A 12,578-nucleotide genomic window follows, 5' to 3' on the forward strand; every position below is an offset into this window, starting at 1 on the left:
CACCTCCTCTAGAAAGCCTGCCTTGATCCTCCACTCCCAGAGCTTCCTGACCCTTCGACCTCATGGCACGGGTAGAGAAGAGAAGCATCTGTGCGTCCCCTGGGTGTTGGATGAGGACTTCTGAGCCACAGGCCTTGGCTAGCCATGTCCCCCTGCCCTGTCCAGCCACCCAGCTGGGAATATCAGCACTTGGCATACTTGTACCCCATTTAAGGTCCAGAATCCTGGTCGGGAAGTTCTGGTTATCAGTTCTTATCATGATCTGCTTATGTGTCTTCCTCCTCCTGCTCTGTGAGGTTCTGGAGTGAAGAGAGTTTGTCCTACTGGTTTGTTTTAGGCACTATACCTAGGTGATGCTGGTCTCTTGCAGGACCCCAGTTAGGTATATGTGGGATTGACCTGGACTATTCTTCACTGTTCTCTAACCTGCCCTGAAATTTCTTCATTCATGTTGTTTCTTCTCCCTTCTTGGCTGGTTAAAATATTACTCATCTCTAATTAAACACAGTCCAATTCTTTCCCGGTTTCCACGGGGCAGAGATCACCGGTCCTTCCCCATGTGGGTTTGGAACCTGAATTGACTGTGGCCTGTCTATGAGGAACCATTCACAGTCATGGTACAGCGATCTGTTCCCCACTGGATTAGCAGCTCTCTTAGTTAACAAAAACCTGGTCTTTTTCATCCTTTCATTAACCCATGGGGGTAGACACACACATCATGTGCCTTGCAGAGTTGGTTATAATCTCAACCCTGTCCTCAGAGACCTTACCACCTGTAAGAAGAGGCAAGTCCAAAGGAATTCAGTCCTGAGTCTCGCATGACCTAGGATGAAGACTTCAGTATGGGGCTCCCGGGGAGCAGGTAGAAAGGGCTCCCAGCCCAGCTCTGGGGAGCAGGAAAGCACCCCCTGGAAACAGCTAAGGGCTAAGGAGGACTAATCCAGGGAGGAGTGTTTGAGGTAGAGGGTGAGGGGTTAAGAGCACAGACTTGAGCCAGTTTGCCTGGGTTCAAATCCTGATTCTGAAATTTGCTGAGCCTACTGCGGGGCAAACAGTCCACACCCACATAATGTTAGCTATTGTATCTGTCTGTCATTTATTAACTCGGCTTAACTTCTGTGTTCCGGGCAAATGTTTGAGCATTTGGTTATCCTGTGACATTCACCCTTGGGGAAAATTTTGCCAGGGGAAATGAAAACAAACCGAAGGACTGCAGGGACCCATACCTGTATAGAAAAAGAGGACGGGGACTTCTTGCAGGGTCTCAGGGGAACCCGCCGGACGAAGGCTTTAAGGCACATCCGCAGCTATGACCCCAAACTGCATTCTTCACATAGCAGAAGGCTTTGTTTTTATTTTTAAAATAAGCAAAAAAGGACATAGCTCCCCAATTAAGAGTTTTAGTAGCCCTTCTTCTTCTTCTTCTTCTTCTTCTTTTTTTTCCCTGAGTTATGAGGTAGGGGAATACTGTTTGCAATAATTTCTTATGGACAGAAGTGACAATTGCACGTGCTCACCCTGACTTAGTGCTTTTACTTAAGTCCAGAAGAACGAGGCCTGATTCTCCAGGACTTGCCAGAACTGTGGCTTGGTGCACGGTTAAGGGCAAGGTGCTCTGTCCTGGTTTCCTGCCGCCCCTCATTGTCCCTCCAAGCTTCCTCTTGCCCCTTTCATTTCAGCGTTGGCAAATGGCTTTGAGGTCTAGTTAATTTTTTTCTGAGATGCATGATGGATAAAAGAGAAAATGCCCTTCCAGGTTGATGGAGAGAGCTTCTGGAGAAAGCTCCCACTGCAAAATGAAGCCCTCCCCCTCCCCTGGCCCCCCGCCAGGCTCTCTGCTTTTTCTTGAATCTGCCCAGCAGAAGCTGCAGCACTCTCGGATTAGTCCATAAATGGTTTCCTTTCAAGCCCTGCTGTCAGTTTTCTTTAGGCAGATTAGGTGGTTTATGGATGCTTTTCTCTGAGCCCTGTGCCTTCAGTGACCCAGAACTGAAGACACCCCGGGGCAGGTTCTGCAAACCCCACCCCCCCACGCCCCACTTTCCCTGCAGATTTCTCTGCCCGCTCCCTCCCCAGGGACAGCCCAGAGCTGACACCATCAGCATCTTCCGCACCCTGCAGAACACCTAACTCTCTACCCACCAGCCCCCTAACCCTTGGAAGCCCCAGGCTCTGAGCCCTGCTGTCCTTGGAGCATCAGGAAGCAGGAAACTCCTTCCAAGTGAGGGTTGTTTCCAGGTCAGGAGAACAATTTCCTCCCGCTCCTGACAGCACTCTGTGGTCCGGCTGCAGAATTCTGGATTTAAGTCCCTTCTTTTTGAGCTTTCCTCTTCAAATCCTTGAAGAGTTGAAGAGGAAGTAAGGGACACCGTTTCTGCCCCTGTTAAAAAGAGAGGAGGCTTTCGTTTTCAGAATGAAAAGCACCTGACTGGGACGGAGCATTTTTTTAGGCTCGGAGAAGGGAAGGTAAATTCACTTGCATGGAGCACGCGCTGCCTGCCTCTGGGTCCACAGCGCCTGGGTTAATTCTCCCGTATTTCACTTTCTTGTAGAATATAGACAGCCCGCGGCTGAGATGGTAGGAGAAGGAAGGGCTGAGCTGAACCATGCAAGACCCGGGCTCCCTGTTCTCTGAAACCTTTGGGATCTGCCACTCCCTGGATAATCGATAATGGAAACGGCGTGGGTCAGAACACTGATGGCCGCCTCTTTTCGGTCCTTTGGGTTGTTTTGAATTCATTTCTGGAGATGGGGCAGGGATGAACTGCAGATGTGAAGTGTTGAGTGTTCGCAGTTTCTCTCCCCCTGGCCGGCTTCCCCAGCCCTCTGGGGAGTAGACGTTCTTGCTGGGTTCCTCAGGCCACCCCGTATTGTGGGGATGATCCCGGTGAGGGATAGTTTGGGAACAGACACCGGGCTGGCGAGTGGACAGGAGGAAGGGGGTCTGGCTGGCTGGATTCGAGAGACAATTTATGGCACGTGGAGACTGGGTCATGTCCTGCGTGTGACTGCACGTTCATGTGTGTGTGTACAGGCACACACACACTCTGTCTGACCCTCCCTGTTTCCCTTGCCCCCCTCTCCCTGCAGTGGTCATGCCAGACCTCCACCATCCTCACAAGCTCTGGCTCTCCTGCCCCCACCTCCTTCTTGGCAAACAGCCTTGCACCTACTCCCCCATCCTCATGGGTTCTCACTCAACCTTCCTCCTCCAGATTTAGAGACCTCCCTAAACCCAGACCCAGGGTTTTCTCCTCTTCCCCACCACCACACAGGCCCCGTCCTTCATCTTCTCCAAGTCAGTCCTCCCTCATGTGTGTCGAATGCCACCCCTTCCCCTCTGTGCACCTCAGGTTAAATGTGGACCACAGCTCCCCACTTTAATTTAACCTCTTTCCTTCTCAAGTGACTGTCTCTCATTGGAAGTATTTCCATCTGCTCAAACCTTTCCTACTCTCAAAATGCTAAGCCTCTGCTCCCCATATTTCCATTGGCCTTTCTGTCCCTTTCTTTCATGGTCTGGGTTGTCACAGATGTCCTGTATTCATGGCCTCCATTTCTTTCCCTCCCACTCATGCATCAGCTCTCCTTCTACACAGAACACCTCTTCCCAAGATCACCAGTGAGTCCAGCGCCTTCACACCCAGCCGCGTTTCTCAGTCCTCTTACCTTGTTTCTCAGCAGATTTGACACTAGTGATGGTTTCCATCTTCCTTCTTCTCCTCTTCTCTTGGCTTTCTGGAAACCACAGTCTGTGAGTTTTCTTCATACCTCTGATGGCACATTACCAGTTGCCTTTGGAACTCCTTCTATGCTCCTTGTCTATTAATGATGACTTTCTTAGGGCTCCGTCTTGGGCTTTCTCCTCATGCCACTCTGGGGTCTCTCATTCATGCTCACAATTTCAGTTACTGTCTACATGGTGTCAGGTTCTGGATTTGTAACTTCCAGCCCAGGTCTCTCACCTGGGATCCATGTCTGCTTATCCAATGGCCTCGCTGCCTCTCCGCTCACACTGTCCAGTGTTTCCACCAGCCATGCCAGGTGGAAATCCTGGAGTCCTCCTAGGTGCCCTCTCTCCTCTCACTTTATACCCTGGCAGTGGTACCCCAAATGTCTCTGAAATCTAACCACTCTCTCCTCCTCCACTGCTACTAGCCTCATCCCAACCCTAGCAATTGACTCCGACCCTCCCTGTTCACTATGCACTATGCACTTCCTCTAGACTCCACAGCTGGGCCAAAGTGCCCTCCTCAATGTGAAAACCTGGTCATGCGACCCTCTTGTTTAAAGCTCTTAAGCAGCTTCTTGATGCTCTGAGGATAATGACCTTGGTTATTAACAGAGACCGTGAGACTCTTCATGCTCTGGTACTATTTACCTTTCTAGCCTCGTCTGACTCATGCTCCCCCTCCCTGAGCTCTGCCCCCTCAGTTCCTCACAGGGCACCCCAGAGAGGGGCAGTGGATGCTATGAACAGGGAGTCTGGGGCAACGGGCCTATGGTGGGGAAGCCATGTGATTTCCCTACTCAGAGGGGACCTGCTCTCCACTGCTGGGCGTGAGCTCATTCTACACCTTCCGCCTGGGACTCTCTTTTTCTTGCTTCATTGGTTCCAGCTCAGCCTTCAACCCTCATCCCCAGCTCAGACTCTCTGGTGACACATGTTCAGAGGACACCATGCTATGCTGCTAGGTGCCCCCAAGCCTCCTCTGATGTTCTTTGTCACCATAGTCATTTTGTGTGTACTTACGGGATCTTGGATGAATACTTATCTCCCCACCCACCACAGTGTAAGCTCCCCAAGGTCAGGAACTATGTCAGGTTTGCTTCCCGATGTATAACCAGTGAGCAGTGCAGTGCCTGGCATATGACCACTGGCGAATGTTCGGTCGGTGAGCGAATGCCTAGGTCAGGTGCTTGCTGGGAGGCACTCGTCACTGGTTTCCTATGTCTCTGCACATCTGCCTTTGTTGAGGACAATTTGTTTCAGGGTTTTCATATGATGAACAGCCTTGGGAGATTGAGACAAGGTCTCTCTTCAAGACCAAGGACAGGTGCACTAACTTTCTGATAGGAAGGTCACGTCTTCCTCTGGGAGAAAGGGTCGGCACCCTACTACCCGCTAGGAAAGATCTGGGTTCTCTAGAAGCAGGAATCCTACAGCATGGTTGGTTGTATAGGTGGGTAGAGTCTGGCTCTTCTTCATCGCCCAGGCAGACCCGGGGCTCAGGTAGCAACACGAACCATGCGGGTCCCCTGACTGTTGCTGTCACTGACAGGCTGCCCGTCATCTCTAACACGGGAGTGTTGGGTCTTCTTCCAGCTTCCATGCCCATCCCTGGCTGGGTGAAATCTCAGTCAGACCTTTCACAGTTCTTGGTATAAATTAGACTATTTTATTCATTCTGCATGTTTCTTAGACTTTGGTGTCAAGAGGTGGGAAAACGAAGCACGAGAACATCATGAGCCCAGGCCCTTTTCGGGCCTCCATGAGACAAACCGCATTTCGGGATCACTGCTGACGGAAGTGGAGGCTTTGGTGACCAACTCTCTTCTTTCCTCTCAGAGTTGTATGTTCTCTTTTTTTCTTCTTCTGATGTGTAGTTTTTTTTCCCCTCTGAGTTCTTTCATCTCTGCTCTTTTCCCTTTCAAGTGGTTAAGCTAGTTTCTTACACAGTGTTTGCAAAATCGTAGCGGGGATTTCTAAAGAGGGAGAACGTTGCACGTTCTGGAAAAGATGGTGGGAGAAGCCCTGGTTCAGAAGTTAGGAGACATAACTTTTAGATCTGTTCCCGTGTAACTAGTTATGTGAGATGGAGCAGGTCATGAAACTCTGGCTTCCTCATCTGAACTCATGCATGCATTCATTCATTCGTGCCCTCATTCATTCTACAATCACTTTTTACATTATTTGACATAGGGGCGCCTGGGTGGCTCAGTGGGTTAAGCCTCTGCCTTTGGCTCAGGTCGTGATCTTGGGGTCCTGGGATCAAGTCCCACATCGGGTTCTCTGCTCAACAGGGAGACCGCTTCCGCCCGCCCCCCCGGCCTGCCTCTCTGCCTACTTGTGATCTCTCTCTGTCAAATAAATAAATAAAATTTAAAAAAAATTATTTGAAATAAATGACGCCATTGCTTCCTTCAAAGGACTCACACTCTAATGAGACAGATGAGAGAATTCAAGATCCTAATGGGGTGTGAAAAGCACAATAACAGAGGAGGTCCTGGGCACCCACTGCAGGGCCCATGTGGGCAGGCGGAGCAGCAAGAAGGAATCACAGTGAACCCTGCAGGCAGCTGGGGTCTCAGCCCAGTCTTGTGGGGCAAGTGCTTGGCCAGGAAGAAGGCCAAGAAGAAGGTTTCAGTCAAAGGAAGAAGGAAGTCCCAACAATTCCTGTTGAGCCTTGACTAACCAGGCTGTGCCTCTACCTATAGATGGGTCTAAGCCTCCAATGGTGTCCCTGGGGAGAGTCTTTGTCACCCCTAGGGCCATGAAAAGTGTACCTGCCGGAAGGCAGCAGGACAACACACTGAACTCTACCATTAACCCTACCATCTGGGCCCCGTCATCTTGTCTGCCCAAAGGGGGTGGAATCAGTATCCCTCAGGGGGTGGTTGTGGGGTGTGAGTGCTCAGCAGGGTCCTGGCACATGGCAAACATCCAAGCGACTGCATCAAAACCAGGGGAACACTTCGAAAATTATTCATGACTTTGTTTTTGCCTCTTTGAGAACATGACCTTCTCCCTACTTGGCCCAGGATCTCCATCTGCCTGGGCTGGGAGGAGGGAGCAGCGACGAGAACGAGAATCCTGTGGGGAACTAGAGGTAATTCTCCGTTTCCAACTGGCATAATAGGATTAGGCTGCAAGAGGTGAGGCTTGAGAAACAGGATACTGTCTTGAGGAGGCTTTATAGATTCTTTATTCCTTTACCTTGGTCTTCTCCCCCATCACCTTTATCACAGTCGTCCGAAGGAAGACAGGGCAGTGCCAGGCATCTGGCCAGAAGATGCCAGACTCTTATCATTATTTACATCCATGCGAGTCAATGAAAAGAGCTGAAAAATCCTCAGCCCCCAGGGGCTGGCTGCCCTTCCAGAAGCCTGCAGGAGGACAGAGCCATGCTGGTCCCCAACTAGCTCCCGCTCCCCATGTTCTTCAAACAAGCATATGCTTGGGGGAAATGACTGGTCTGAAAATAACCACATCTTACAGGTAGGAAAAAATATTTACTATCTCTTATTAATTGCAGAAAGGCACAAAGCAATCCCAAGATTTTGGAAGCATCAAGGAAGCTTTTTGATAAATCCTTGGAGGGCATTCAGAGATGGAGCCCGCAAACATGTCTGCTGATTTACATTTTTTAAAAGGACAGAGTGTTGTTTTAGAATTCTCTGGATTCCTGTCTCTTAGAAACGCTGTTGTGCTCGCAAGGGGTTAGCACAGGATTAGACATGGTGACTGGAAGTATAAAAGTCTGCAAATTATCCTTCCTTTGGGGGTTATTGAGTTCTGTAGTTTGCTTTGCTCTTAAATGGTGCTTATTTGCTGCTTGTGGAAATGGAAACAGACACAGGATTTGTTCCAGGTCTGAGCACACAGAGTCGAGGGGCAAAGACACCAATAAGGCATCTCATTGTGTTCCTCGCTTTTTTCGTGAGAGGATGACATGTGGTGTTGTGCATTCAACAGATAAAGAGATGATTGCTATCAAATATTTGAGGCATTTCCTCCCACTCTTGCAATTTGAAATTTAATTTCTTTCCCTTCCAAAATAATATTTGACATATTTTAAAAAGCCAAAAAGTGCCGTGAGGCTTAGAGTGAAAAATAACAGTCTGGGCCTGACAAGGAATGGCGATAAACCCTTGAAAGTATTTTGCCTGTTTGTTCTACTTTTTTACGTGTATAGTTCTAAATAATAGGCTTGTACTGCTATTTGTATATTTTTCGATTCCTGGGACTTCCTACTGTGGAAGACGAGGATTCCTTCTTTTAATGTCCCCTCCCCACCCCCACCTCCATGCAATAAACATTTCCCAGAGGTGCCGCTAACCATCGCTGTTCAGTGCTCATGTGATCATGACTATTTCTGCATTTTTCACAGCAACGCAGCATGTCCTTTTGTCGTTGCCACTGTTGCTCTGTGTCGACTATTTGGGAGTCTACCTTCAGGTGGACTTCTGAATAGAGGGGAGGTCATGTGACTGACCTGGCCAACAAGCTCCAGAGCATTTAATAGCTGATGTGAAATTCTCCAGGGCGCTCTTTGCATTGGGCATTGCCAATTACCCATGTTCTAGAGGATGATTGTTCCATCCATCCGGGTCTTTTGTGACTGTGATGAAGAGCATCCCTTTTTCAACTGGCAGAGAGCATACAGCATAAGCAAAAGATAAGATTTGATTGTTTTAAGCTACTGTGGTTTGGAGGTTGATGTTGGTTACCACACTGTAACCAAAGTTTTCCTAACTGAGTTCTGTCCTGAGCAAATGTTTATTTTTCCTGGAAATAGCAATGCGTCATTTAAAAAGATTTGCTTAATTTTCTCCGTACGAATCAGAAATACAACTCAAAGTCTACATGAAGGGTCTGAATCTCTTCTCAGAATTCTTTACCAGAGACTCTACTAATATTATCCTTTCTCTATTCAAGGATGACCCTTTAGCCTCCTGCACAATTGTCTTCCTGGGGGTTCTCATCACCTCTCTGCTGTGGAGCGTAAATCCCCGGTGACTTGTGTTTGGTCAATGAGATGTAAGCAGCAATGTTGTGTGTGACCTTTGGAAAGTGTGTTAAGAAGAGGCTCATCTTTCTCTTTCCTGCTTCAAGCTGCATGGAATAGAATGTGATGGCTGGAGCTCTGGTCGCCATTTTGGACCATAATGATAGGATATCCCAAAGGAGTCCAGATCCCTAATAATTGTGGAACCTCCAGACAAACACTGGGCTGCCTATCATCACACTTAATTTTTTAATGTGAAAAATAAACTTAAATATCATTTAATCTGGGGTTGAATTTCTTGTCACATGAGGTTGAAGCTGATTCCTTGTACTTAGCTAATTCCTTTGTTTTGGTGAAGCAGATCCTCTTATCTGTCATGGTTTGGTTAAGAAATAGAAGTGACTGTACACCCTAAATATGAGGGGTTTTATACAAAAAAAGAAACTGCTAAATCATTCCTTCACAGCTTTTGTCAAAATTAATTCCAAATGGATTAAATAATTAAAATGTAAAATGGGAAATTATAATATATAGGTAAATAATATGACTTTAACCTGAAGGCTTTCTAAAGATGATGCTAGTAAAAACCAAAAGCAAGTTGAGTGAGGTTTAAAAGAAAAATAAAATCTCTCATAGGACATATCATACCAAAACTAAAATACATGAAAATTTTATAGGAAACCATAATTAAAACACAGGGCTGCTGATCAAAGTTTCTTTCCTTTCATCAGGGTTTCTCAATGTTGGCATGAGAAACCAAAAACTGACGTTTTGGACTGGATAACTCTTTGTTATTGGGCGGGGGGACCTCTGTCCTGCTCATCTCAGCTCATCTCAGCAGCATCTCTGGCTACTAGATGCCCAGTAGAGTCCTCTGCCCTAGTTATTGACGACCAAAAGTGTCTCCAGACATTGCCACATGCCCTTGAGGAGCAAACTCAGCCCCAGCTGAGACCTGTAGCTCTACATGGTAGTTCTCACATTTGAGCATGTGTCCATACCACATAGAGCATGTGTAAAACACAGACAGCTGGGTCTTCTCCCTAGAATTTCTGATGTAATAGGTCTGGGGTGGGGGGCTTGAGAATTTCCTTTTTTAGGAAGTTCCCTGGTGGTGCTGAAGAAGTTGACCTGGGGAACATACTTTGAGAATTTCTTGCAAGTAATCACATCATCCCCTAAAATATGAAAGCAACAATAATATTGACATTTCCAGGACACAGAAATATTACGGTCATAGGTAATCAAGGTACGTCTTGACAGTGGAGCTCAGGAGTTGAGAAACCATGTTCTTACATGAGATTGCAAGACGGAGGCAAAATTTGTGATTTATGGATCAGATGAAGATTTGGTTTACATTTGCTCTAAACTTAGTGATTTTTCTTAAGTTTAATATTACTAGAGAGATGACCAAAATGAAAGAAACAATGATAAAGATAATAGCAATGGATCTTATTAGTCTGTGATGTAGATGTCCATCCATCTTTACTAAAACTTTTCCCAATTGTTTGTTAAGCTTCCCGTGATAAATTTTTTACAAATGTCCAGGGGCTGTGTAAAACAAACAAACAAACAAAAAAACTTTGCAACCTTTTTCACTTACAGCTACATCACATTTAATAGTTCACCTAAATAATTTTTGTTGGAATAGCAGAAAACTGCTGGAATTTATGCTGTACACTTTTCGGCAGATAGGCAAAAAAACCCCAAAAAACAAAAAACAAAAAACAAAAAAACATCATTATGGTCTGAATTTCAACAGATGGCTTATATATATTCCAGGTTTACCAGACATGACGCAGTTTTAGATCATCACTTTTGAGCACCAACTGCATGCCCTGTGCCTTGTTTATTACAGCCATGTGAACCCACACCCGCAATGATCTATCTCGCGCCAGCAAGCTACAGACAAAACCAATAGCCCTGTGCTGGCAACATTATTTTATTGTTGTCTCCTTAATCTCCTCTATTCTTTTGCAATTACTTTTATTAGTATTGCTCATTTAATGAGACCTTGGAGTTTGGAGCCAGATGGTGCCGTTAGTTACATCTGGAAGACTCTAATGGAATTGAGTTCAAACCAGGTTAAGAGTAAGAGAATTACAAATCTCTTAGCATACTGCTTTGTGAACCTTTGGCACCCCAGAAATTAGTGTAGGCTCCAAACGGGAAGACCCGGATTAAGGTTCAGAGAGACCACGTGGGCTCCTAGCTGACATGTGGTGTGGAACAAACAAGACAGGGCACGCTCCCTGTCTCACGGAGACTGTAGTCTCCTGGAGGTGAAGGACAGTAAGAAGCAAGCAAGCAAGACCACCAGGCATCGTGGTAACTGGTGGGAAGAGGGGAAGCAGAGATGACGTGGAGGGGTGCTCAGGAAAGCTCTCTGAGGAAGTGATAGTTAATCTGGTGCCCGGATGATGGGAAGGAGCTGACTCAGGGAAAGCAAGAGGAATGTCATCACTGTTTGTTAGAAGGAATAGGGTATTCAAGTTGTGGGATGCAAGTTGTTTTGTGTCCCCAAGGAATTGCGGGGGCACCTGTATGACCGGAGTCTATAGGGGCAAGTCGGGTGGTCCCACATGAGGCCAGAAGCTACTGGACCCAGAGATGTTGCATGGGGCAAATGGAATTTGCACCCTGAGAATATCTAGGTGTTTTTTTTTAAATAACCTCTATGGCAACGTGCTGATGAATAAGTCCTGTAGAAAAAGTGAAAAAGTGTCTTTGGGATCAGAGCTGTAAATATTCATGATCCCGCCAGTCTGTGATGTCATCAGAGGCATGATTTTGACCCTTTGTACAAAGGCCAGGCAAGACAGAGGCAATATTTTGATTAATCGAATTGTCTCACATGGAAATATTAATTTCATACTTGATACCACACTTCCAGTAGGGCACAGTGGTGGCAGTAAATCTACCTGGTGTCGCCTCTTCACCCTTCCTGTTGGTAACAATGGCTTGCCTGCCTCTGACCAATATCTTGTCCCACACTGTGTCCCTGATCAATGGCTACAGTTCCCTTCCCAGAGGTCTCCTCTCTGCTCTGTCTTCCTGGCCTAGGTCCCCTCCTCCCCTGTGGGTGCTTCTGCTTCTGTCAAGGTCAAGTTCAGACACACACCCACCTGGGAGTGAGGTCAGGAGGAGTAAGTGAACTGCCAAGAACTCTTACAGCAATGGATGCTTCTCTTGCTGGCACTCATATTTGCCTTGTGTAAGCAGGAGCTAGATCATTCGTTCACTTAAGCTATTCTCTGGACCTGTTGCCTTATACATAACAGATATGAGAAAGTATGTATTGAATTCCATTCTTACTAGCAGTTACCACTTATTGAGCAATTAATTGGTCAAGGGCTCTTCCAAGTGTTAGTGATTTAATCCTTATGTGATGGTCAATTTTATGAGGCAGCTTGACCGTGGTGCCCAGATACTAGGTCAAACACTTTTCTGGATGCTTCTCCAAATATATTTTCAAATGAGATTAACATTTTAATCAACAGACTTTGAGTAAAGCAATAGTCTCTATAATGGGAGTGGGCCTTGTCCAATCAGGTGAAGGCATCAATAGACAGAAACTGACCTCCCCTGAGCAAGAAGGAATTGTGCCAGCAGATTGCCTTTGCATTGCACTGAACTCTCCTTGAGTCTACCGCCTGCTGGCCCATCTTGCAGATTCTAAACTTGCCATTCTCCACCACTGTGTGAGCCAATTCCTTAACACATCTGTCTCTCTCTCTCTCTGTCTCCCTCTGTGGTCTGTTTGTCTCTCTAAACACCCTGTTGGTTCTGTTTCTCTGGGGAACCCCGATTAATAACACACTTTGTATTTTACTATTTATGCCCATTTTA

This window comes from Enhydra lutris, unplaced genomic scaffold (genome assembly GCF_002288905.1).
Source record: "Enhydra lutris kenyoni isolate GAN:26980312 unplaced genomic scaffold, ASM228890v2 scaffoldscaffold1, whole genome shotgun sequence".
Classification (NCBI taxonomy): Eukaryota; Metazoa; Chordata; class Mammalia; order Carnivora; family Mustelidae; genus Enhydra; species Enhydra lutris.